Source organism: Bacillus rossius, chromosome 1 (genome assembly GCF_032445375.1).
Source record: "Bacillus rossius redtenbacheri isolate Brsri chromosome 1, Brsri_v3, whole genome shotgun sequence".
In the NCBI taxonomy this organism is placed as follows: domain Eukaryota; kingdom Metazoa; phylum Arthropoda; class Insecta; order Phasmatodea; family Bacillidae; genus Bacillus; species Bacillus rossius.
Genome location: NC_086330.1, coordinates 155,650,925 through 155,673,845, shown reverse-complemented (window position 1 = coordinate 155,673,845; position 22,921 = coordinate 155,650,925). Strand labels below are relative to the sequence as shown.

General features: G+C 33.7%; 1 protein-coding gene and 1 long non-coding RNA gene across 22 annotated transcripts in view; both read left to right on the top strand.

Annotated features, from left to right (window-relative positions):
- The window catches only part of LOC134546325 (uncharacterized), a 44,342-nt gene extending 42,362 nt beyond the window's left edge, over positions 1-1,980 (top strand). The window contains exon 2 of the long non-coding RNA XR_010079136.1: positions 31-1,980. This is a non-coding gene — a long non-coding RNA (uncharacterized LOC134546325). The remainder of the gene's footprint in view (positions 1-30) is intronic.
- The window catches only part of LOC134546323 (bromodomain-containing protein 3-like), a 363,730-nt gene that overhangs the window by 249,222 nt on the left and 91,587 nt on the right, over positions 1-22,921 (top strand). The gene's annotated exons all lie outside the window — the stretch shown is intronic.

Here is a 22,921-nt window from a genome sequence, read left to right as displayed (position 1 = left end):
TGTAATGTTTGATCAAATGTTTACTTGCAGTGAAGAAGAAGAAAAGTGTCTCTTGAAAGAAAAGTACTTGTTATGAACTGATAGGCGTGTGTTAAATCCCTGGATATGGTGCAGGCCAGCACGCGATTAGGGGAAATAAAACATTGGCGGCGCAAGAGTTCAGACCTGCAGAAACCCGAGCAGTAATGAAAGCTCACTAACCTCGTACAAAGACAGTGAAGAAAGACTAAAGTTAATTTTGCGTGTGTTTACGTACAAACACTATTGCTGGACGAACAAACGTGATATATAGCTGTTCACTAGTTGTACATTTCAAATTGCTGTGTTTGTATATTTTGAGCCTATAAGTTATGAAACTGAGATTTTTACTTTTGTGATCATGTTAAATGTGCAGCAGCATTCTGTGTTTATAAAGTGCCCTATCAAACATGTAGAAAATATTAACTGCTCCTTCAGTTATTGCAAGCAAAATGCATGCCAGAGAGTAGAAGTCCAGTAACATGATAGGAGTTTGTTACTGATACTGATTATATCAATAAAATCCAAAAGAATTTGCAAAAAAATAAGTTGTTCATGAAAGTTAGTTTCAATATCAGGAAATATAAATGTTTGTCCCATCAGACTGATTATTTTTTTTGGATGACATTTCTCGTGGCTTGGTAAACCTCGTGACTGAAATGCATTTATATTTGGACTTCTACTTTTGGTGCATATCATTATACATACTGTGTGTGTGTGTATATATATATATATATATATATATGCAATTTTGTGTATAACGTGACACATGCAAACAATTTCTGATGCCATAAGGAAAATACCCACCTGAATTAATATAACATGTTTTATTTTCCTGGGTACATTTTATCAATTTTCTTTTCCTTTTTTAAGAAATACAACTAATTGTATTGATTTTTAGTTCTTGTTTACTTTTGTTGGTTGTGCGACATAAATTACTGGGGAGTAATTTTATTATAAAAGTCAGTATTATTCAATAAAATTTTGATACATTTTATTACATTTGTTAGCAAGCAACACTTTTAGATAAGATATTGTGTGTGTTTTACTATGAAACAGAACTGTATCAAGTGTTTTATTTGAATAGAAATGGTGCCACTTTAAATTTCTGAATGCTATTAAAATATTTTTAATTTGTGTGCAATTACTTAAGCTTACATTCATATGAATTTAAGTGCCAGCATTTTTCAGTTCGTGTTTTTCATTGATACTATCATCTTTGTAAAAAAGAAGTCTATAAAATTCTTCTTATATTTTTGTTGGAATTTCTTTTAAAAATTTGAAATGTCTTTTTTAAATGAATAAAAATTCAAGATAAATTGTGTAAAATAAAGTAATTATTAAAAACCTGTATGAATTGTTTGCTATTTATTATTACATTTTTGTAACTTGTTTTTATAACTCATAGATCATATTCTGCACACTGTGTAACTGCTTATTCTGCAATTAACCCAATAATGAGAGGAAATTTTCTACTACCAATAAATTAGCTCTATTCTGTTTCTTGCTCATATATTCCAATTAATTTTTTTATTTAGTAAAGTATGTTAGATTTTTTTCATTCTAGAGATGTAAGGAAGGTAAGTAATACAACAGTGCAATAATTAAAAAAATTTGAAAAGGAATGTTTTTAATTTTTGTTGTAATATCTGTTCTGGTGGACATACGCCCAAAACTGTGTATAGTCTGTCATTGGTATAGTGTTGGTCTTTTGCTATTGGCAAATTTAATGCATCCTAGAGTGATTATTTATATGCATATGAACATAAGCACATTCTAATGAGGTGCACTGATTCAGGAGAGTGATTTCTGGCATTACCAGCTGTGATGTGCAACATTGCAGCTATCTCTCTTTTGCCTCTATATTGCTAACTTAATTATTTCATACAACCACCTGCTGCATTCTGTGATTGTCAGTAGTGAAACATTGATTGAATTACAAAGAAAAATTATAAAGAAAAATTATGTGTGATATTTAAACATTTCAATTTCTACCACCTTTCACTATTTACCAACAGATTTAGTATACAGAAGAACAATATATCGGGGACAGCCTTTGTTTGTGGTTATATTTGTTCGTTTTTGATGATAGGGGGTGGAGGAAGAATCATATCTGAAATTAATGGGTAATGACAGTGCTTCATAAAGTGTTTATTCAGGAAATAAAATTTGATTTTGACCCACCTGCAAAAATAAAATTATATAATTTTTTACCCGTTCTCTTTTGGGTGGGAATCGGGTTGGGGGGGGGGGGGGGGGGGTTAACTCTCTTGCCTGTTAAAATATTTAAAGTACAGTACAGAATTATGACATATTTTCATGGTATTTATTATTAGTGCTTGTATCTGCCTTCTTGGCAGATATTTTTAACTGGAGCTATGCTAATAGTTCAAAGAGTTGGGTTTCACCACGTGATACATTTAATTTTCTCATATACTGTTAAAATATGCAAAGCAGTTTTACACTTATGTTGACTTATCCAATTTTAATATGAGATTGTAATTATTAATTTGGCTTGAAACCTTTCAACTCGAACATGTTTCCTTATTAGAATGTTAAACTATAACTTATGTGTAGAGCCCATGAAAAATGGTAAATAAAACTGCCTGATTTCGGTAAATAAACTAACTACAGGATTTCGATGCTTTATTAAAAAAAAAATTTTTGTTAAATTTGTGCATTTGTTCTACTAATTATTTAATTTCAAGATACACACACAAAGCTGTACATGATACTTGATACAGCAATCACTAGATTCCTATGTAAGCCTTACAGAAGTGGAAATGTTATCTAGTAGATTATGTACACATTACTTTTAAACAAACTGGAAAATTAAATTAAGATATTTTCATGTAGGCCTTGTTTCTATGAGGTTTCACTATACATACTTGCCCATATTACTTAATATAAATTAATTTTAAAAAATTATCAAAGGGAATACATTTTGTCAAGTTAAGTCTTTTTTTAGTTAATCAAGCATTTAGACTGTCTCAAGCTTAAATTTTACATCACAAATAGTGTCTAGAATTTTAGTGTGTGTGTATGTATTTCAACATTTTGAGTATTAAATAGGCCTATGCTATGTTCCTGCACAAAACTTTATAGAATTAATTTTTTCCTGTCAGGAGAATTGGCCACTTTGGCCAAATAGTTTGGTAAACATTCATACACTTCATGTACATGATATTGAATGATTTCTTAGGAAATATACAGATGACTGAAATCAAAATGCAGCATATGGACACATTGTTTCCCTGTTATGGTTATCAGTAGTACTAGAAAAATTATGGTAGTACATAAAAAAAATATTCTAAATTTGGGAATTATTGGGTATTACATATACATGAATAATTTTATATTTGATTCAATGTTTCAGTGATTTTTTTTACACGCTTTATATTAGCTTCACCTGTATGTTTGTTTGTATGTATGTATGTTTGTTTGTAACCGACTCCTTTGGGTGCGATTTTGACCCACTTTAAACGACTAGATTTCATTAAAACTTTGTAGATTTATCGAAGACCGATGACAATGCACTAATTTGATAAGATTATTCCATTATTCAATTTGCAAAATAATATTTTTGTCAATTTATATAATTTCACAATATTTAGTAGGCTTTGTTTATATTGCGCCAAAGACAAACTCAAAGAAAAGAGTTCGCACATTGTAAAGAAAACCATTTCATTCATGTGCGAACTCTTTTCTTTCAGTTTGCCTGTGGCGCTATATAAACAAAGCCTACTAAATATTGTGACTTTTAATTAAATGAAAAGTATGAGTGGGTTATGATTATTGTGAACAATATACTTTCTCAAAGAGAATATTATCTATATTTGTAAAAATATAAAAAAAAAAACCTGAAATAAGGGCTTTAAATGTTGTTTCTTTCGTTAAATAGAGAAACACAATTACGTCTTTGTTTCATTTTACCAATTAACCAAGAGTGAAACATTATTATAAAACAACATTTTCTGCAAATATTTCACGAAACATGGAAAATTGAGGTTTGATTTGGCTGTGAAACCAACAGCAGATGGGAAATCAAACACCATATGCATAACCTCAATAGCTACACCTGATGGGCAGATTTTTGAAATTCCACTCGAACACCAACCTGCAAATCTACACCAAGCAGTTACAAATATTCCAAACTATGCCAAGGTCAGTAAATCATTAAATAAAAGACATTAAACATGGAAAATATGGATAAGTTTGACAGATGATATATCAAAAACATATTTGGATGGAGAGCAAAACTTACAGTTTAAGGATTTTTACCTGGAAGAAATTGAGGAAAAAACAAAAAGTGCTGAATCTATTCCTAGTAGATCAAATAAAAAATTAAAAAAACTGTTAGAAAAATTTCTTCAAGGAAAAAAAAACTATCTGAAACTCAAAATTTAGGGAAAATTGCAAAAGATTTCATGATTGAGAAATTCACGGGCAGAAACTCAAATGCTTACCAGTGGATTAAAGATTTCAACAAAGAATGTGAACGTTTCCTAATCATAGAAGACAAAAAGAAAATAGAAATTTTAAAACATTTCTTAGAATACTCCAGTGTAGTTTGGTACAACTGCATGCAAATGAAACTTACAGTGGAATCGGACTGGAACAAATGGGAGAAAATTTGTGAGACATTTGCAAACAAAGGATGGTCACCCATCAGATATGCTGACTTAGAAAGAATAAACATCAATCAATGACTTCCCGAATATATTGATTTTCATAGCAGGATATTGAAATTATTGAGTACTGAAGTTCTTCAACATGCTATATTGGATATATATTTTAGAAGCAGCCAATATCTACCCAAATTCACTTTAATAGTAAGTCATGTAATAAATAAAAAATTGAGCCACATCTATAGACACTTCTGAGATAAAACAATATTTATAGATTTTATTTTAACTGCAGCCAATATCTATTCAAAATATACTTTAATAGTAAATTGATGTAATAACTATCAAGTTTTTTTACATTGTTATAAAATTTCTTTCATACGTCGATAAAGAAGTATGTATCACTTTAAATGATAAATAAACCAAACTAAAAAGTAGAAAAGTTAAAAAAAAAAACACACTTTATATAGAAAACCAAACTAAAAAATTGAAAATAAATTTTAATAAATTTGAATTAAAGATAGTTTAAAAATTTTAATAAATATAAATTAATAATAGTGTATATAAGAAAAAAAGTATTTTATTTAAGAAAAAAGCATGTGGTGATATTTAAGATATCAAAATGATAATCCTTCTACTCATATATGTCAATAAAATATTTATAACTATTGACAACATGCACCCTACTCTTTTTTTAAAATAAAATACATTTTTTCCTTATACACTATTATTAATTTATATTTATTACAATTTTTTACACTATTCTTAATTCAAATTTATTAAAATTTATTTTCTATTTTTTAGTTTGGTTTTCTATATAAAGTGTGTTTTTTAGTTTTTTTAAACTATTATTTATTTTCCAAAATATTTTATCAATTACTCCATGTTACACATTCACAAAAAGACTGACTTCAGTTTTTCTTGGCCATACCACTGCACATGACTTACTTAGTTTTTTCTTGGGCTGTGCTCGACCATTCCTAAAGAAATTGGTCTAAGTTTCTATGGATGGTCCAAATGTTAGTTACAAGTTTCTCAAGTATTTGAAGGCTTCGATGAAAGAAGATGAAATTGAACAAGTGATTTTGGACATGGGCAGTTGTGGACTGCATACATTGCACTGTGCATTTAAGTCTGGAATCACAGTCACAGGTTGGGATATTGTCACATTTCTGCGAGCCTTGTATAATTTGTTTAAGTTTTCTCCTGCATGTTGAGCGGACTATACTACTTGGACTTCCAGTACTCTGTTTCTTACAGAAATTTTGCTCTGTTAGGTGTTTAGAGAATCAAGTTTTAGCTCAGAGGGCAATAGAAATGTTACCTTATGTTGTAACCTTTGTGGAAACGACTTTAAAAGAAAAGAAAAGAAAAACAACCAATCTGCTAGCTTCACTATTGTTGAAAAATGTGTTGCATATCCTCTACTGGGTGCTAAACTTGCCTTCTTCAAAACTGTGGCCTCAGACATAGAACCATTCCTAAGAGAGTTTCAAAGCGATGCTCCAAATGGCCTCTTTTTTGCATTGTGTATTATCGTCAACTTGCAGAAACATAATGGACAGATTTATGAAGTCAGATGTGCTGGAAAAGTGTTCCCTCACCAAGCTGGACATAGATAAATCAGAAAACCTCTTGAATGTGAAAGAATTAAAGATAGGGCATTCTACTAGAAGTGCCATTAGGAAATGTAGAGAGGTTAGGGGTACTAAACAAGTCACAGACCTTGACATTCTTGTATTTTGTAAATAATGTCTAATGTGTTTAAAGACAATCATAAAATTTTTTTCGAAAGATCACCTTTGAAGCTCAAAGTAACTAAAGCTTTGTCCTGTTTTGACCCAGCTGTGGCTATTGAGGTGAATATGGCATCCAAATGCCTTGAAACACTTCTGTCAATTTTATTTGACAACAAGCTAATTGATGGTTTGTGTGCAGATCAAGCTGCTTCAGATTACAGGGATATATGCAAACGCCCTGGTGTTCAGGGGCGCAACAATGGGGGGGGGGGGGCAAGGGTATTTTGCCCCCCCTCTGAAACCTTGAAGTGGGGGCAAAGGGAGGCAAAGAAAGTGCTGAGTAATCAATTTTTAGATGTAACAAATTATCATGACAGAGTAAATACGGTAAGTGTGTGGGATTAAGTGACTATTATTGTTTGTCTGATTTTGGTTTGACATATATTTGTGTATGTTATCTGATAAGTTAGTTAATATGAAAACATAAGAAGGTTTTACGCTTAAAAAAATTGATGAGATTGTTAGGCATGGTCAGGGAATAAAAATGATTGTCCTGGAATAGTCGGGGGAAAGTCAGGGAATTTATTCTTTACAGTTTGGTAGCCACCTTGTTCTCAGATTTACAGTCACAAACCTTGAACAATTTATACAAGTGCAAAACAATATTGTGATTATAATGACTGCTGAAGCGTGTGTGTTGACTAAGCCTGTGGGAATATTCTAATTTTTGAATACTTAAACTTTGAACTAATGAGTATTTGTTTGCTTACTAAGTATGTCATGATTTTGTCATATACCCGCATTTACAGGCGAGATTGTCATTTGTGTGATATAAATACTCTACCGCTCTACCTTGCCCCTTAGTTTAGGTAAGCCTTTGGTGCAAGGAGAGCAGGGGAAGCCCAAGGAACATGGTCTCAACGGGAGTGCGTCGTTTGCCCTACAGGCGTTTGCCCTAAACGCATTTTCGAAGCATATTCTCGCATTCCTCATTCCAAACAGGCGTTTGCCCTAAAAGCGTTTGCCCTAAAGGCGTTTGTCCTAAAGTCGTTTGCTCTACAGGCGTTTGCCCTACAGGCGTTTGCCCTACAGGCGTTTGCCCTAAAGGCGTATGCACAAAATGTTTGATAATCACATTCGGACCAAGCTCCGGCATTTGCCCTAAAGGCGTTTGCCCTAAAAGAAGTTTTTCGACAGTCGTTTGCCCTACAGGCGTTTACCCTACAGGCGTTTGCCCTAAAAGTTTGCGAATTTTCAATAATCCGAAAATGAATGCTTGCCGGCGTTTGCCCTAAAGTCGTTTGCCCTACAGGCGTTTGCCCTACGAACCGTTTCGAAGATAGATGTCCTTACGTGTGTCGCCCCTGTTGACAAATGTTGGAACCATTCTCCAAATGAGTACAAAGTAAAAAATTCACAAATTAGATGGCAGCACATACGGTTTGCTTTCCCAACGTTTAAGTCTAAGAATGCAGCTGGTAATTGAACCTTACTTACAACAGATGGTGCGCCAATCTCAGTGACTGGATTGTATTTTTTAAATAATTTTTTAACAGAGATGTTGATGATTTAATATTTTCCATGGTTGGGGGGGGGGGGGGGGGGGTAACTAGCGAACAAATTAACTTAATTTAATATTGCTGCTATATATAAAAACAAGCGTTAGCAAAAGGAGCTTACAAAATTTTATTATCCTTGCCTGCTGGAATTTTCACTTGAAGTCGTCCAAAAAACGATGACCCTAAAATAATTTAAGGCAGAGGATTATATATATGCATTTATAAAAACATTTTCAGTGTTTAAAAGTTACTGTTAAAATAGCCTTTGAGACCTTCATGCCTATTTTCAATTTTTGTATAACGTGTGCCCAACTGAATCTGTCGTTTTATTAATATGTTTGTAGAATGCGGTGAAAATACTTCCATCGAGAGTGTGCATATTTTGCTAATTCGCCCAGACCATCTTTAACTTTACCCCTAATAAGTTTTATGGGAACAAGTGAAGTATAATAAAAGACTGATTTAATGTGTGACAGCCAATGAAATGTAGGTACAACTTTTCAAAATGCATTTAATCAATTCATCCATATTGCCACAATATTTGAATGAATGTCATAGGGATGAGTGTAAACTAGGAACGATTTTGATATGTCGTGGAATGTACAATAATGAATTACGTAAAAGTATAATTAACATAGAAAGATCATTAATTATAACTCTGTTTCAGATGCTAATGAATCAGCATATTCGCAAAAAAGGTGTAATTTTAGTTAATATATTTTCAAAACAATTAAACAAACAGAATTTACTGGAAAATATGTTATTCATAACTTAGTAGGAGCAAGTGACGTCTTTTCACCATCACCTATGTTTAATAAATAAATACGTTATTTGTTATTTTTGTTTTGTCTCATTGCTATGTTCATTCTGTGCTGGAAAGACTTCTAGACTTCTAGATAACAATGACAGTTTTATTTTTGAGCGCGCAGTGTATGCCATGTTGTCTACGTGTCGTCTTTGAAATCGTACAAATTACTTGTAGTTTTTATTAGTTTAGTTTCATATTTTGACATGGTTTATGAATCCAAACAAAACATCAATTTGTATACAACCTTAGTACACATAACATGGTAATTGTATGATTTCTCAGCCGTATTTATAGTGATATGCGATTACGTAATATAAAAGGTGTTTTCGTGTATGCTACTGAAAGAGTTCACCCCTTAAAATTTTATTTATGTGCTATGTGATGAATGCCCTATTGCGATACTTATGTAGGCCCTACCCGGCAGCCTAGTATTGAGAGCTAGGGCGGTTTAGCATTAAGCTTGAAACCATTGTCATCAAATCCCACTCGCAGAAAGCAGTGTTTCACTTGTTTTTATTTCGTTATTATTCATGGATACTATTACTAAAATTATTTATTACCGCGATTTGTAAATTTTTTTATAAGAATATATGTATAAAGTTACACAAATGTTTCAAATTAATAGTTTTTAGGGTATTCCTTAGTAGGCATACTAGGCAGAGATTTGCTTAATTAAGTGTGGTAGGGACGACATTTGGAAATTTCTGTGATTGTTCGGAAAATTTCTTATATATAACATAATATTATTTGTTTATATTTATATATATGCAAGTGATTGATTACTATCATGTGTTGAATATTATTATTACTAATTACATGGGCTAGTTTCAAAATTTCCCGATATTTTATAAAATTTATTTTAATTTGTAACTTATGTTTTAATATTTGTTATTAAATATGAATATATTTTGTCGCATATAAGGCAGGTTTGTTACTAACAAACTCAACATTTTCGGTTAATTGGAAGACAGTACCCTTCCCCCTCCTTTTACCCATGTATGTGAAGTATAATTACTACAGTTCATACCAGGTAACTTATTATCCATCTCAAGTTTCTTTCGACACATTAATAGCGTGACTTAGATAAATCGAAAGTAATGAACCTCACAAAAGCTTGGAATGTTAAAGGCTGTATTTTTTTTTGTCCTTTTACATTTTGTTTCCGTGTCATACTCATTTGAATCGTAAACAATATGGATCGGTATAAACTGATAGACTGTTGTTGATACCGGCCCAACAATATGTCACATTCATATGAAAGCAGTTAACATTTTTGTATTGTTGCAAAGAAAGTATTTGTATCAGGAATTCAAATAAGAGCTTTTTTTCTTTTTTATGTGCCTTCTTTTCTTCCCCTTCCCCTTCTCCCTCTAAGGACATAATGTAACGCATTAAATAACAATACAACGGAGTTGACAGTTGTCTTTCTCGGAACATTACCGTCAAATATCGAGTAAAAAATATATTTTACAATATATAAAGTATTAATATTGTATAAACGACATATAATTTAACGCTTTGAGTTTATTATTCGCACATTAACCATCATCACTACTAATGCATTTTGACAATTCAGATAGGCGCTATATGCGTAAGTAATTACTTATTATGTTTTTCTTATTTTTATTATTAATAACGTATGCTTCACAATTAATACTTAACTTAGTAATTTTGTTTAATTTTTCTTTTCAGGTATCAATATTATTTATTTATTTATTTTTGTTTTGTGTCTGTCAGGTTACACAGCTTGTTTACCTCTTGTAACATGGGAAATTACCTCGGCTACCAAATCTATAGATTATCTATTTTAGAGATGAAAAGTCTATACAAAAGTACTGACGAAACAACTTTTAAACGCCTATTTACAGTATTGTTAACTGGAAAATATAGTTTTTAAAAATTTTTTATGTTTGACTATTTGTCTGTATTTCTGTTCCGGCATCAATTGAAAACTACTGGTGGGATTTTGATAAATTTTTTTTTTCAAACAAAGGTCTTCGGATGTCGTTTTTACTATGCTATATGAAATTGCGGAATTCCACCCCTAAAGGGGTGAAAAAAGGGTAAATATGGTTTTAAGATTACCAATTAAATCTCCAAATTTAATGTAGCAAAATGTAAGATTTTTGGTACCAATAATAAACGTAACTTAATGGAACTAATAACCGCAAATTTTAATTACTAAATTCAACCCCTAAGCGGTTAAAAAGGGGTGAAAATTGTGTTCATGATTATAATCATATCTTTGAATTTAATAAAGTTTTACAAAATATAATGGGAACCAATAATAAACACACAAAAACTATAAACAACAAAATCATCATATTTCAAAATTCAACCCCAATGGGTGAAAAAGGGATCAATATGGTTTGAAAATTGAAAAATTATATCTCCGAATCTAATAACGCGCAGTAAATTACCATGGGTACTAATAATAACATTCAAAAACTACCAACAAAAATTTTATCATTTTGCAAATTTCAACCCCTAAAGAGGTGAAATGGGTACCTATATATGGTTTTAAAATAAAAGTTTTATCTGTGAAAATAATCTATTATAAGAAAAGATATTGACTACCAATAATAAACATACTATTTCTACCAACCACGAATTTTCCATTTAGTGGAATTCAAGCCATAAGCTGTGAAAAAGGGTTATAAGTATATATATATTTTAAAAATAACTAAGCATAAAGAAAATAAATGTTAGTAATAATAAAGACTTAAACACTACTAATCAAACTATAATCATTTAGCGAAATGCAATCGCTAAGAGGTTAAAAAGGGGTGAATAAGATTTTGAGGTAATTAATGCAAATTATGGAAACCCCAGAACAAAACGAACTGGAATACTTCTTCATTGTGTACTTCAGCTGTATGTTGTGTATACATTATGGAATATAATAGTATGAACAATATGTAGGAGTTTAACCGCATTAGTACTATTATGCTAATTAAGAAAATGTTTAACAGCTAGTATTCGCATTATTTACCTATATGCTCGTAATATTTTAAGTAATCATAGCGTAATGCACGTCTGACAGCTGAAATTGAAATAAGCAAAGCCCCGGGAAAAAAGTTGAACCTTTTTCCAGCGATATTTTTGTTAAATCGCCAATACTGTTTTTTTTTTATCATAAGATTTTTTTTGGTCGAAGACCTTTCATCACCTTATGTTCCGAAATATTTTACAGAAAAAATATTCGATAACATTGAACTTAGCGCAGAGAACCATCTGTTGGTGAATCTAGGAAGTTCATACCAAACGAATTCCCACCAAACCTCGATATAGGCTTACATAAGTGCCATCTAGCGACGTTTTTGTAAACTTTGCATTTAGAGGGAAAACATTTATTGAGGTACTGCCACCTGCGGAGGAAATTTAAACTACAAGAACACTGTTTGAATCGATACATAATTGAAAAAATCTACATTACCCAAAATAACCTAAACTTCATTTACCCTAAAGTCATTTGCCCTACAGGCGTTTGCCCTACAGGCATTTGCCCTAAAGGCGTTTACACAAAATGTTTGATAATCCCATTCGGACCAGTCTCCGGCATTTGCCCTACAGGCGTTTGCCCTAAAAGAAGTTTTTCGACAGTCGTTTGCCCTACAGGTATTTGCCCTACAGGCGTCTGCCCTAAAAGTTGGTGCGGTTTCGTTAATCCAAAACATAAGTGCTTGCCGGCGTTTGCCCTACAGTCGTTTGCACTAAACGGCATTTGCCCTAAAGTCGTTTGCCCTACAGGCATTTGCCCTACGTTTAGGGCAAACGCCTGTAGGGCAAACGATGTGTACCCGTGTCAACAATGTGTCATCCTACAAGGGAATGTTTAAGCACAAAGGGGGCCTACTGAATGCTGCCTAAGAACAATAGGTGCTTAATTATGTATATATGTGTGTGTGTGTATATACATATTAATGGCCAAACAAAATTTTATGCTGTAAGAATTTTAAGGTTTAAAAAGGTATGAATAAATAAAAAAAATTAATGAGACCTTTTTCAGAGGGCAGCCATATTACACTTTACTTTCGTTCTCTTATAAATATGTATAAATTACAAAACAAAATTACAATAATAAATATAAACTCTTAAAACATGTAACATGAGTATTAGTAAATCTCGTAATTGATCATAAGTTTATCTCTAGGGCCCCAACTAGTTTAAATCAAGAAAAGAATTAATTATTGTACAAGACAATTAAACATTTATGTTATGTCCGGATTTGATTTTTGGCGGGTTAATGGATCAAAAGATAAATTTAATTATCCCAAGAATGCATGCTGCATGCGGAGAACACAAGAGTAAATCTTATCTGGTGCACATCCTGAGGCCGTAAGGGAGAGGAGGGATATCCACTCCTAGTAGATAATCAGGTATTCATTTCAAACACGGCTCAGTCACACCAGGACGTCCAGCGCTAAACAGCAGATGGCAAGTCCATAAATAATAAATGGATCATGAAAATAATACTTTAAACACGATTCTCAAAGGAATCGTGAAATAACTCACCCCTTCAGGCGGTTAGATGCACTTGAATTACTTCATAATTTTGTGATAGAGCTGAAGCTACAACTAGAAAATGTTCATTATGGCTGCCAATACATGAAGAAGAAGGCAGAGACAGTAAATTACTCGCAATTTAGAGGTGACCAAAGAGTCACTACTGTATAGAACAGTGCAAAACAAAAGTTGTGTTCCTACTTACCTATGGCATAATGCCTTACAAAGAAATACATTAAATAATTATCTTTTGATATTTCGTTACTTCATACAATATTGTAAGTTCAGAAATACTTCACATATTTCAGATATGATAAAGCAAAAGATAACAAACAATCCACCATAACAGTCATATTATTTTGTCTACCGTAATAAATATATTAGTAAATATAAATGGTAAAAAAAATTAAGCAGCTCTTCAGTTTGCCTTTAAAAACAAAAACACAATATGACATTGAGAATATACCCAGCAAATGCTGAATAGTGGCTCAATTTCCGACTTCCATGGCCACCGTCCTGCTGTACCCATTTTTTTAATGTTTAATGGAATTATTTCATAATCAAAAATATGAACAGGAAGCAATGTTTTAAATATGAAACAAGTATTCAAAGTTTTTATTTTTTTCGCTACTGTCTCACTGAAAAGCAGAGGGAAAAAATTGCATAAACAGTTCAAAACATAGCATATTTGTAATTCCAAAATTGAAAACAAAATATTATTTGTATTCTTTTTGTTACACTCATCAGAAGTAGGATAAAAATTCAGCAAACATTACTACACCACCCGGCATGTAAGTCAATAGTAACAATCGATCAAATAACATGTGGTACAGTAGCCTCTTACTTGCTTTATAAAACAGACATTGCTACTTAAAAATATATTTAAAAAAAGTAAATGGTTTAAAATTCCAAATGAAATCCGGAAAAATTGTGTTGATAATATTGCTGAGCTAAAATGCAATTTTCCTGGCTGCCGTTAACAACGAAAACTCGTAAATAACTAGGGTTAAATATGTAAATATGAGCTCATTGAATCACTAATTTGGAAATGCGGCATTTAAAAAATTATGTTTTGCATGAAATAAATTGCAGTGTATATTGCACTATGTGAAAATTTTCTGAATCAATATGTAGAATAGCAGGTTGTGGAAAATAAGGCAAAAAGAATTGAAATGAAAGGTAGGTAGGTAGGTTGGTTGGGTTGGGTTTGGTTTGGTTTGGTTTGGTTTGGTATGGTAGGTAGGTCGGTCGGTCGGTCGGTTAGTTGCATAAATAAAAAAAATGACTTCATAATTTAAATATTTTAACAAATATTTGCCATATAATTATTGTAGCTGACTTATCTTCAACAGCCTTTCACCTTCGTATTATTTGCCTAATTCTCCAGAAGTTGTCACATGGCATGGGGGAATTTTTTTTTTATAAGATTCTAATTCTATTATCTACTTTTCAATGTTTGTTGACATGAAACTCTACAATTACCATCCTGGTCAGAAAATTCAAAAATATATATTATAGTTAATAAATGTAATAATATGGTACCAATATGTGATTCTAATACATCAATCCCTCACTTAGCATGACTAATGAGTTCCTAAAAATGTTTGTGTTATCCGAAATCGCATACAGTAGAACCCCGATTTTGCGAATACGGATTTAACGAAAACAGCGATTTAACGTAAAGGTTTTCAGGAACCATCAAAAAAACACCAATTTATTAAAATAATAATATAGATTTCCAAAAAATGAAAGTAAATAGTAATGGAATCTTATTAAAAATTACACTTTGTGGTGTCAGTAATAGAATGGAGGTACTATATATTAATATGTGCCTTTGCATCATCTGTCCAATTACGAAAAAATTAAAAAAGTTGTTCAAATTGCTTAAAAACTGCGGGCGCTGTAACTGAATTGCGTAGGTGCGTGCCATTGCGCGCGCCTGGATAGATAGACTGTCCGCGACACATGACGTCATGAAGGGTTTCTTTGTCCGCATCCCCCTCCCCCTCTTCTATGCCTGGCTTGACTCACCATGTTATCTTCCAAACACGCCCGCATAGTAACAGTGCTAGCCAATAATCACACGTTTCCAAATATTCCCTTTCCCATCCTCCAGGTTTTTTCAACTTGTGACCACGTCACACCAATACGCCATTATTATTATTCTCTAGAGGTGTAAAAGTAACGAAAAAAAGTGTCCCCGTATGTATTCGTTACTATAACAATTAGTCCTCGTTACTATCGTATCACGTTACATTACTCGTTACTTCTGATACCGCATAACATGCTATGTTATGTTGCAGCAACGAATCGAGTCGTATTGCGTACGCGTACAGTATGACGTCGCGTAAATATTAATAAATAGAATATAAACAATATTTGATAATTAACAGTTTTTGTTAACCAAGAAACAATTAAATCTCATTAGAGCGGCTTTTTTATACTATCTCTTTTAAGATAAGAACAAAAAAAAACGTGAAAATACGCGATAATAAAAACATATTTCTTACGTTGTTTCTGTTCCAATCTCAAACTTAGTCTACACACACAATACCTTTAATAAACAGTAAAATACTTTGACGACGAATTTCCAAATTATACTTTACTTAATAAACAAACATCGTTCTTTGTAACGCAAATTCATCGAATATGCGCGCGCATGCGTAAAACATACGAAAAATGTGAGTAACGAGATGCAGCCGTGTGTAACGTTTTGTTACTCGTTACTAGATGGCGCACCTGTTACTCGGTACCGAATACATACGGTTTGCTACAGCTCTATTATTCTCAGTAAGAGCTTTGTGCGCGGTGTTTAGTTTTTGGAATACGTTTTTTATAAGTGCTGCGCAGCTCAGCGAACAAAGAGAGTCAGCCAGCGGCTACGCCACGCCGTAACAGCAGCTGACCGAGTACAATGACCTTTCTCCGCGTACGGCGCGCTATTGATGGAAATTTTCCATCAATTTGCGGCCAATTTTTTTATTTTTTACTGTGACGCAATGTGTATGTAGCTCGTATTTGTTATAAACGCTGCAGGTTGCGACTGTATTTTAATACACTTTAACGTATTTCTTACACTTTACATATTTTTAAACTTTTATTTTATGCCTCATTTTTCACGGTTTCTGAAAATCTGTATGTACGACCGAGGTGTACGTACGAACCGGGGGCCGTACGAGCGAGATTAAAAGACGTTGAAGATGTAAAGTTGACGAAGTCTGAGATAGTACGGCAGCACAAGATAGCAGCGTCGACTCTGTCTATGATATGGAAACGGTAGGGACGCGATTATGAGTGCGGGGGGTTATTGAAAATCGGAAAATCGGATTTAACGAAACATCGATTTAGAGTAAACATTTTCGGTAACCATAGCACTTCGTTAAATCGGGGTTCTACTGTATTCTGAAGCACTGATGTCCATAAATAACAGGTCTAATTTACTTAATGTGTTCCAAAATGTGTAGGGAAATATTCTTTACGTAATATAAATGCGTAAAATAACACAATGATAAATATGTCACACCATTTATCTTTATAACCCTACCATTGAATACTTTGTATGACAAATTCGACACTGTGTAGCGGGAGATAGTTATCATCAATTGGCTGGTTGACTTGCCCGCCCGGGCGTGACCTTCAACTCACGTTGCGTACCTTTCCGTGAACTTTCCAAACCATCCTTTACTTGCATTGAAAATGATATTACTGTCTGGATATTTACATTTTCATTTTTCTAAAATTAAAGTATTTATTCATTTATCACCGCTTGGTTCACATCAATCCTGCCAGGCCCGTGATTTTTTTTCATCGCACCATTCATTTAACAACTTTTCCATGTGAATCATCTGTTTATTTCTGTTCCGTTATCTTATACCAAATATATTCCCACTAGTACAACCAACAGCATCAGACTTATATAAACGTTTGATAGAGTCCTTATTTAGTACAATTGTGCGCATAGTTGACTTGCTTAAATCTAAAGTGCGACCAATATAAGTGTAACCATCATGACATTCTGCATGCCGTAATACTTCTAGTTTTGTCTCAAACGCTTGATACACGATGCATTATGCTTCTGTTGGAAGTCATGATTCCACAATGATTTCCACTGCAGGTTCTTGCGCACGTACAGTTATCAGCAGACGAATGGACAGATGTTAATTTGTGTTGTGTGAGTTCTCTGCTACTGGCTAGACTGAAGTTCATCACGGCCTAGTCTGTAGCTGGGCGACAACGGTACGGCACGGAGGCATACTTGCGGATGTAAAACATTTGGTTCTTTACACACCATAGCCACAACTTAACTTGACATAGCTGATGTTTGTACAACAGCCGATAGCACGCATCTCGTCGATAGCACGCATCTTTTCCCCCCCTTGTATAGCTAACTGTATGCCACGGCACAACTGTTTTTTACAGAAGTTAAAACAGACTTCGTGGCATCATACCCGACTTTTTTTTGTCTGCAGAGATTTCGCGCTAACTGAAATTTACAGACGTGTTATCAAGACTGGGGCAGTAAAATTAACATTGCGCTGAATGAATTTGCAATCTGAAGAAGTGCTAATTGAAGGATTGGTGTATAGTTACCTATGATTTTAAACTTTATATAAGACAGAAACTTAAAGTTAATGTTATTGACTCGAGAATTTTGACAAAGCTCTGCACAATGTAATAAACTTGATCGTTAACAAAATATAAATGTGACATTGACAAATAAATCAATTTGTTCCTAAATAGAATAAAATATTTCACACTACTATAATATTGACTTATGAAAATTACTAACAACAACATTATCATTCCAAGTTTATCTCAGTATGTAAATATTTCAAGCAAGGAAACTATTCTATCACATATAAAATAATTGTGTGGATGAAATTTACATTTCAGTAAAATTATCAAGTGCAAAAAGAACCAAACAACTAAACTCATTGCAGTAGAGCAGTGTGTTAAAACTCTTATCTACCAAGACTCTTATAGGTGTGTAGATATATACATAAATAAACCTGGTAGTCTTACATTAATATTTTGCAATGAAAATGAGGTTAAGAAATAAAGTATATTTAAGATAGTATTGAAAATATGTATGATAGTTATTTTTGGAATAGTCATGCAAATAGGACAATTTTACAAGCACTATTGCACAATCTTTTCAAAATACTTTACATACCCTATGAGGTTGTGAGCATAGCATCCAGCATACAAATGGATAGTACCGTAGAAATTGTTCTATTCATCGGACAATCTCTCCATACTAGTGTAGAAGGTACAACCAATTCATTACCTAATTAAATTGTGGGAATCAGCCGTTCTTACAGGGCTGACACACCAACTTAGAATCTGTAGAGATTGTAAGTTCTTGTAGAGCTGAAAACACACTGTAAAATCAGTAATTGTAGTTTCTTGTAGATCTCAAACACACTAATGTAGAACCTGTAGATGTTGTAAGTCTTGGTAAAGCTGAAAAGAACACTCATATAATCAGTAGCTATAGAATGTTATTGTAAGGCTGAAACACATTTATGTAGAACTTGTAGCTGTAGAAGTAATTATACTCAACAACAGTTCATTTATCTGCTTTGCATGATCAATTTGCCGAAGCGTAGAATGTTTCTAAAACCTTTTATTTTACAAATTCTTGAAGTTATATCAGAAGTTTTAAACATGATATGGATCCAAATAAGTCCACAGTAAATTCTTGAATTATATATAAAAAAAAAAGAGCATGTGCACGCACGCGCGCGCGCACACACACACACTCTCTCTCTCTCCCCCCCCCCCCTCTCTCTCCCCCTTCTCTCTCCCCCACTCTCTCTCTCTCCCCCCACACTCTCTCCCCCCACACACACACTCTCTCTCTCTCCCCCCCCCACTAATTTTCTGTAGCATATACTTCAGACAAATATAAGAACCTTTACTTCACAAGAGCTATTCATTTTTATTCCATTAGAAAACTTTCACTATTCAAAAGTTCTTAAATAAGCAACATTTTTTTTTGCATATAGCAAATGTTGAATTCATAAAACAGAACAATATATGTTTACTTCTTTTAATTCCATGGATATGAATATAAATATTGCATAGAGCATTATGGTTTTAAATAGACTAATTTAAAACTTTACTAAACAAATTATTTACTCTATGACATTTTCAGGAAAATAATTTATTTTTTTATTTTTTTTATAAATTTTTTGGGTTGTAACTGCATATCGTATTCGTGAATAATTTGGAATTTGTATTAGATTCAAACTAAGAAACTGATACACTGAATTGAGGCCTACCATAGTCAAGTATTTTGGTAAGCTACTTGCAACTTACACTATGAAATAAAATAAATGTATTAATATAGAATACGTAAATATTTTATTCGTCAAAGCTTTCTGTTTTCAATTTTTTACATAGTAACAGCCAAAATATTTTGCCGCAGAACCAGTGGTAGAAGGTTGTGTAAGTTTTTATTTATTGTGTGCTTGCTGTGGGGTGGGACCTTTATTTTTGAATAACTACACTAGAACCTCGATAATCCGAGCTGGATGGGACCGGGGCCAACTCGGATTATCAGAACCTCGGATTATTGGAAATACGAATAAAAACACGCAAAATCAATTTCTAATACATATGTCGATGTTTTAATAAAAATAAAATACAAACATATTGAAAGGCAGATTAGAAATATATACATAATTATTATTTTTGAAAATAATCTATTATTGTTTTTTGTTTTTTTAATGCTCCTCGCTTCTCAGCTGCTCGTGTGCTCCACTTCTTTAAAAACATTACGTCAATTGGCGTGACCTCATCTTGCTGCTCCACGTATTTGAGTGCCTTTTCTTAGCGTAGAAACCCATCTGCATGACTAATTTTTTTGTTGGTTTCTTCTTCCCCTTGTTCGTCTTTTTCGGTGTCCTCATCCCGGTTGTTGACCATTTCAATAATTTTCTCATCTGTCAATTCTTCAATTTCATCACTGTCTAACCACTTCTTAACCTCTTCAGCACTGGATTCCATTTCGCAGCCAGGGATTGCCACCATTAAATTCAATAGAGTCATATTATCACAGTCATCTTCAACTGTTTCTTCTTCTTCACTTTGTGAAACTCTCGGTTTTATAAGTTTTGACCAGGATTTCTGTATAGTTTCCTGTTTAATTTCTGACCACGCATCAACTAACCAATAGATAACGTCTTTTATATTAACTGTTTTTAGCATATCTACTAATGAAATTTCTTCTTCTTGCAAAATATATGTCAGAAGCATGTGTCTGTACTTTTTCTTTATTGTCGCAATGACGCCTTGGTCCATAGGTTGAATGAGGCTAGTCACATTTGGGGGCAGGAAAACAGTTTTAATTTCATCACTTGAAAGCTCTTCTACATTTGGATGGGATGGAGCGTTGTCAATAACCAACAGTGCTTTTCTCGGTAATTGTCGTTCTTTTAAAAAAGTTTCTACTGAAGGAACAAATTCCTCGAAGAACCAATTTTTAAAAATGGTCGTATTCATCCACGAGTTCTTTTGATTTTTGTATGCGACGGGTAGTGCGTTCATATTTACATTTTTAAAAGCTCTAGGTTTTTTTTTGATTTTCCTATCACCAAGGGACGAAGCTTATGTGTCCCAGAGGCATTGGAACATGGCATAACAGTAATTCGTTCCTTGCTCTTTTTATGCCCAGGAGCGGAAATCTCGTCTTTGGATGCTAGACTCTTGTCAGGTAGCATTTTAAAATTTAACCCAGTCTCGTCACAGTTATATAATTGATCATGTGTGTAGCCCCCTTCTTCGATCATGCTTTGAAATTTTTGAACATAGTTTTCAGCACCAGCAGCATCAGCTGAAAGCTTTTCTCCTGTGATATGCAATTGCCGCACACCGTATCTTTTTTTCCATTTATCCAGCCATCCTTTACTGGCATTAAAATTGCTTTCACCTTCTTGTAATTTATTACGAAAATACTGCGCTTTTTCTTGTAATATAGGCCCAGAAAGAGGGACACCTTTTTGCCGCTGTGCTAAAAACCATGAAAACAAAGCTTCACTTGTTTTTTCGTACTCACTTTTTTTCATACGAGATCTGTTTGTTGTAGCCTGAGAAAGATTTTTTTGAGTTTGCCATAACTCCAATTTCTGTCTGTTGCGCCTCCAGTCACCCACAGTAACAGCACTCACTCCTAAATCACGCGCAATTGTTTTTAGCGGCTCACATTTATCAACCCGCGTCAGCGCTTCTAATTTATCACTTAATGATATTTCAGTATGTTTTCTTTTACTCATACTGGTTCGTAATAGAACTGGGACGTAACTACATAGATGTGCTCACGGCGAAGAACTTATGGGAACTAAAAATTGCCCTCTGGAGGGAACGCGGGGAAGTGACGAGAGGGCGGAGGATCTAGGCCGACGGAGAAAAGGGGTTTCCCCCAATGTTCTAAAAATAGTTGCTTGCGACTTCTGACAGGGGTGGGCCGCTACCTGCTATGTACAGTCACTTACCCAACTCACCCCATCAGGCCTTCCTCCTCAACGTAGCCCTGGCCGTCCCTACATGTATTTGTGTTTGCAAAATTCATATTTTTTTCTTTCTCATAACCCCCGAAACTGACTCGGATTATTGGGAACTCGGATTATCGAGACCCTAGTGTAGTTATCAGTACTCGTTCATCAACACTGTTATGAAGTAGGTGTCAAATTGTTGTATTCCTAACTGGAATCTAAATATATTTATATTTTTAGATAGATTACTTATATCATGCCAATATGACAATACCATTTGTATAACCTTATCTCTTATTTACTTGCTGAAAATTTTTATCAAAACAACATTTTCAGCATATATTTGCATACAGATCATTCCACATAAAAATTTGAAAATTACTAGTTCAACCCTATTTGATCAGATGTCTTAAAGCTATGCATACGTTTAATGGCCTAATTCAAATAGTTACGTCAATAAATCCCAGTGTGTGGATGGCTGAGGGCAATGCAGAAGTGATTTATGCAAATTCTGTTCAGGTTGATGTGCTCTTAAGAGTGAGAAACAGGCCGGAGACGGAAGGAGGAAATGACAAATTCGAGGAGGAGCCACGGAGGTCACGGAAAAGCTTCACAAAAAGTTCGAGCATATCCTCATAGAGCGCATTGTCGTAGCTGGGTAGCTGCTGTCAATCAAGCAGGATTAGCTGCCGCCACTGTGTCTGGCTAGAGCGGTTGGGGTTGGGTTGGCCCGTTATGAAGAGAAAAACATGGAGGGGGGAGCGATCTCGTCCTGTGACGTAGCTGGGATGTGTAAGGCGCAAGGAGTGTGTATGCACGTCCGCTATTTTTGATCGTCAGTTGCTAGCGCGTGCAGTACAGCATATTAACGAGGAGTGATAACGGACAAAATCTAATCTGCCATGTCCCTGGCAGCGTAGTGGCTCTAGATTGTTACATATTCAACTATATGCCCTTACCACTGACCTACACAGTGTACCTACCCACTCTTTGTACCATGGCTGTTACCCTGATGATGGAGATTACAATTTTTGGCGAAAGAGTAGCAAGATTAACAACATTAACACTGCTTTAATCTTTAAGTTGAGTCACTTCAATACATTACTTAAACAGCATTGTAATAATATAACTTTATCATGTCACAAAGATTAAAAAATATGAGAACTAGTGG